Source organism: Corvus moneduloides, chromosome Z (assembly GCF_009650955.1).
Source record: "Corvus moneduloides isolate bCorMon1 chromosome Z, bCorMon1.pri, whole genome shotgun sequence".
In the NCBI taxonomy this organism is placed as follows: domain Eukaryota; kingdom Metazoa; phylum Chordata; class Aves; order Passeriformes; family Corvidae; genus Corvus; species Corvus moneduloides.
Genome location: NC_045511.1, coordinates 48,083,279 through 48,089,283, shown reverse-complemented (window position 1 = coordinate 48,089,283; position 6,005 = coordinate 48,083,279).

The following is a 6,005-nucleotide window of genomic DNA, read 5'->3' as shown; positions in this document are numbered from 1 at the left end:
AGATTTGTTTTTCTTAAAGAGCTGTCTGTAATGAATGCAAACTGAAAAAATTGGGCAAGTGGAAGGTAAAGCTAATGGGGACCAGGTTCTGGCAATTTATTTTGATCTAGGTATGAACCACATTTGTAAAGCAGCAATGATTTATGAGTACATCTCTTGGTACCAAAAGTGAAGTCTCTACATGTCCTCCTTTTCCATTCTTTAAATTATTCATGTTACTGCTACTTACTCTCTGTGAAGAGATTTGAGCCTAGGTCACACAGAACAATGATCCAGAGGACTTCTCAGAGTGTTTTACCTGCGTTTTAACTGGCTGGACATAACTCTTAAATGATTAAAGAGTTTGTCTGTCAAACTGGATTTTTAGAGAAAGAATGTGTTTTTACAGAGTTTCCCTCTTTTTCATCCTCTTCTGACTTTAGGTTTTCAGTAGCCAATTAATTTTTTTTATTTTCCATCCACAGACTCACTAGTTTTTTGAATGTATTCTCTCTCCCCTTTCCTCACCCTAAAAATGCTAGTCTGGGTATATCCAGCTGAGCTCTTGCAAAACAGTTTCCTTTGATAACAAAATAAAAACACAAAACGGTGTATGATGCTCACTTATACTTTTCTCTCACTGTATTTGTTTTGTGTATATGGGAAAGTCTAGATTTTTTAAGTTTGGGAGTGGTCATGGGACATTAGGAGAGATATTTCAGAGAGTAGCTGTAATGGTTCCTCCTGTCCAAATACCACAGACTGAGAAACACTCTTCTGGCCAATTTGCTTCTTTTGACATTGTTTCAAGTAGGTGTGCTCAAACCTCAATAGAGAGGACTTTTTTGGATTTTTTTTTTTTATTTTTAAAGCTGAAAACACAGGTAAACACTGTTTTTCTCAGGAAAAAACAAGGAAGAATAACAGAAAGTGACCAAGACTAAGACTGGAAAAAAGAGATAGCCTTTAAAAATGAAAAAGGAGTTTACTGCTATTTTACCATCAATCTCTGGTGTGTGTACACAACAAATGAGAGGAGAAGAAATGTGTGATGAAACTTAATTGACTGTCCCTCCGCTGTTTTTTTTCTAAAATAAAAACCAACCAAACAAACCTGGATTTTGTTAAAAGAGTCAAAGAATCATTGGATGTTGTAGATACTCTGAGACATTACACATTTACAGTCGACTACAATTTTGAGCTAAGCGTAATTGATGTAAATACAGAAGTAAGGAGAATAAACACAGGCTCCAGACCTTGCACATAGTGTAAAACTGCAGTCATTCTTAGTTCTTGCTACATTCAATAGTGTGCCTTCTTGATTTAGGGTATATGCAGCACTGCAACACTCAGAGAAGCTGCTGGTTCTCTTTATTACCTTCCCTAGTCAGTGCTGTAGCTGATCAGTTTTATGTGTTTGAAGAAAAAGTTTCAGAAGTTATCTCAAGTACATATGATGTTTTCATGTGAGAAACAGAAAAGCTTACTTTTGGCAGACAGGAGGGAAGCAAGAATAAATTGCCTCAGGTTTGTCGTAAGTATATTAAATTGCTAGAGAGATGAAGAAAATGACAAGAACAAAAACTACAAGAGCTGTATTTAAGTGTTGCAAGCTTTGTGGCTGTCAGCCAGAAAAGCAGAGTGTCCATGGCTGTCACAGGAGCGTGAGTGAGCAAAGGAGGCACTTTGGTCCAAGTGAGAGATTAAAGGCCTGGGAACAAAGAATTTAGGAAGGAGCTGAAAATGAACACTTAACCCACACAAGACGGGACAAAGGAGACTTGAGTGTTTGAAGTAGGTCCATTTGGAGACAAATGGAGTAAAACGATCAGTGAAAACTTTAAAGATGTGATGTGTTCAGGATTTCTTATTCAATGCCCTGATCTCATGTTTCGGAACAGATTCAGAGGTGATGTGGATGTCAGACACCAGTAAGTGGGTGGAAGGTATTCAACGCTCAGTTTTGAAGCCTAGAATGCGCAAGTAAAAGAATGGTGTCTTCTTCCGTCCATCCCATCTATTTATTACATTTCATTTCTAGGTCGTCTGTGTACATGTAAAACTTGAGCTTCTTATACCTAGAACTCAAAATTGCCTGTTATCTAGAAGGAGTAAGAGTTATACCAACTTCCTGTTCATGGCTTGGATGGGTGGACTCTTTGATGGGTAAAAAACTGCCTGGATGGCTGGGTGACCAGATGACCACACCCAGAGGGTTGTGGTGAATGGAACTAAATCCAGTTGGCAGCCGGTCCCTGAATTTCTCTTTAGAGGCTCTTGGTAAACGTGAGCCAGAGTGTGCCCAGATGGCCAGGAAGGCCAATGGCATCCTAGCCTTTATCGCCAATAGTGTGACCAGTGGGACTAGAGAAAAGCTTGTCCCCCTGTACTCGGCACTGGTGAGGCCACACCTCAAGTGCTGCGTCCAGTTCTGGGCCCCTCAGTAGAAGGAAGACATTGAGGTGCTGGAGCAAGTCCAGAGAAGGGCAGCGGAGCTGGGGAAGGGTTGAGAGTGCAAGTCCTATAAGGAGTGGTCGAGGGGGCCAAGATGTTTATCCTGGAGAAAAGGAGACTCAGGGGGGACCTCATCACTCTCTACGACTGCCTGAAATGAGGTTGTAGCCAGGTGGGGGTTGGCTTCTCCCAGGCAATGAGCAAAAAGACAAGAGGACATGGCCTCAAGTTGCCCCAGGGGAGGTTCAGGTTGGACATCAGGATAAATTTCTTCATGGAAAGGGTTGTTAAACCTTGGAATGGGCTGCCCAGGGAGGTGGTGGAGTCACCGTCCCTGGAGGTGTTCCAGAAGTGACTGGATGTGGCACTCAGTGCTATGGTTTAGCTGTCACGGTGCGGTTGGTCAAAGGTTGGACTCGATGATCTGGGAGGTCTTTTCCAACCTAGATGTTTCTGTGATTTTGTGATTCTGTGGCTTAGTAGTGAAATTTGCAGCGTAGTGTTTAATGTTTGGTTTTTGTTGTTTGTTTGGGATCTTTTTCTAAGTACATGAAAGCTTAGGAACTAACTTTCTAAAGCTTAGATCTACCTTTGAAAAATATTTGAAGTCTTATTTTTATGGATTGCTAAAAGTGCTTTGAATTATTTCCCCATGAAGGTGTCTTTTTGTTTGTTTGGTTGGTTTTTTAGAGATATTTTAGGACATTGCTATCTGACCTGGTGTCACTAACTAAAAAACAAGCTAGTGATATGAATGACTGTAAAAAGAACAAAACTGCAGAATTGCTAGGCTAGGGCAAGTTCAATGCACAATTACAGTACTGTGCTAGGATTTTTGTTAGCTGTGACTGATCTCTGTTTTCACAGCTTTTCCAAAAGAGAAAAATCACAATCACGTGTGATGCCAATACCAGTATTCAAAGTTTAAATTCAAAGCAATATTGAAATTAATATAAATAAATATCACCATACGTGAAAAATTAGGTCACCGAAGTTTACCATTTTGACTTCTAATCACAAGTTTCCTAGGAAATGTTTTTTATAGTTGAATAGGTGCACTTTTGGTCAATGATAGATACCAAGCCTCAAGCCAGTCATCTAACTGAACAAAATTTTGTAACCTTATTTTGTGACCTTGCTTTCAGGTGTTCTTCCAGCTTCAGTAGTGTTGTATGCAATAACCCCTATAAATTAGGAGTTGAAGGGTCTGATGTAATTCAGTGTCAGAGATGTATTTTTCAAGCAGACAGGCATGTTTCACAACCAGTTAAAAGTCATTTTGTTACTGATATAAAACTAAGGGGTTCTTGTACTTCAAGTGTAAGTATTTATTAGTGTTCTCCTATGCTGCCAACTCTTTTTCAATTTTAAAATTGAACAGTCTTCCCCAGTCTGCCTACAGGTTTGGAGTCCACTTCTACAAGATTTGAACATTTCCATCTGCTTTGCTTTGCTTCATTTATTCATGAGCACCTGACAAGCTGTCATTTTTAAAGCCCTTTCACTATATAGGAAAACAATTTGATGTGTCAAGCATGTCATCATTAGAAATATTTGTCATTTTAGTGCCACATATATATGTTTTGTTTTGAAAAAAGGGGAAGTCTGAAAGGCAAAGCAGACAAGAAAGTAGTGATATTCTGAATGACTGAATGGTTGTTAAGGAAAACCCTCTCTAAAAGGAAATAGGAGAGAAAGGCAATTCAACACTGCAAAGGTTTGTTCGGTTTTTTTTAGACTTTATACTTATCTTAAGTTTAAAAGAGTGAGCCAATAGTCTGTATTGGGACTGATACTGATTTTAGGGCCATTGCTGATAGGACAAAGCGCTGGAACATAGCTCAGAAATGCACCTTCTTTCCTTCTGCAGTGGCTACATTAATACCTCCCATTATATCCATTTAATTTTTCAGGAATCACTTCTTAATAGACTTTCTTCTTGTAAGGGAGAGATGACATATGTATAGGGCCCCCTTATAATCTCAAATCCCACACACTCAATTTATTTTGGACTTATATTGACTTATGTCAGAAGACTGAAGTAAGAAGCAGTCCTTTTTCTGCTTTATCATTGTCCAAATAAATTGTGGAGAGATAATAAGCTGTCTCAAGCGTTGCTTTTGATATTCTTATTGCAAAAACAAATTTAGAAAACATCATTATTTGATTCTGAGTTGTCTTCTCATTTATAAGTAAGGAGAAATATGTTTTGGATCTGTGACAGTGAATTCTAAACTTTTCAAAGTAAAGAAATATTGTCCGGTAACTTTCTTCAACAGTAGTGAAAGTGTTTCTGCCATTCAGGCAGTAAAGATATAAGAATTAAGTAGTGAGGGTCAGATTTCTGTACTGGTGATGTGGATTTCTTTAACTGCAATGAATTTTCTGTGTTTTCTATATGCAAAATGTTGTTGTCATACAAATCATTGTATGGTCCTTTTGTACATCTATAAATCAGCTTTTTATTTCACTCTCATGCTACAGGAAATCATGATCTAAAGTTAATTTCAAAACATATAATTCTTACATACTTCTGGCACTCAAACTCAAATAAATGTAAAAGTATGTCGTGTAGGTAAAATGCAGTAAATAGACAGAATTCATTTTTGCAGGTCTCTGAGGGTTGTACTTAAGATGATGGAGAGCCTCTGTGGACTGTAGAGGTAATAAAACTTGAATAAAACTTCATAGAAGAAAACTGAGCTATTCTATTCCAGCTATTTCAAGCTCTAACAAAAATCAAACTGGTAGGGAACAGATAGAAAAGTATTCCCCAGTGGAAGAGAGGACAATGTTTCATTCCCTTTTGGTTGCTCTGTACCAAACTAGAATTTAATAAGTGTATCACTTGCTATTTGCCATTGTATAATGATATCATGGGAAAAAAAAGACCAGATAAAATACTTTCTTCTCAGGAAAATGTACTCATTTTCCTGTATGCCAGATGAAAACAAAGTGCTTTTAGATCCCAGTGGGACTGAAAGGGTGACATCTCATAAAATTTCAACTTACATGTCTGTGAGGATCTTCTGCTGTGTCTCATGGCTTGAGTCTCTATCTTCACAACAACCAGCCGCACTGATTTAAGCTGAAAAGAATGGGTGACAAAATTTTAGGAGGAAAAAAGTCAGTTAGGATTGAAATGAAATGGAGAAAGATAATGTCTAAAAATACTTCTCCAAAGATCAATCCCCTTGCTCAAGCTAAAGCTGTGTTTCCATGCTGCAAAGTGGTGTGACAGCAAATACCTTATTTTACCTCCAAACCAGCAATAGTCTTCTCTTTATTCCTATCTGCAAACCACCGAGATTTTGTCAAGGCAGGAATAAATATTATTTGCCAATTGCAACACAACTGGTAAAAATAAAGTTAAATGTTCTAATGCATTTAATGTTGTCTATGGTTTTTTTTTTTTTTTTATTTTAATTAACAGTTTGTTTCATTAATTTCCTTGTTATACTACAATGTAGTAATTTCCTGGGGTGCTTTCTGAAACACAAGACTATCCAACAACTGTTAGCAATTGATAGACCACAGGTTCAGGCATTTTTTTCTTTTTTCCTGAGATTATC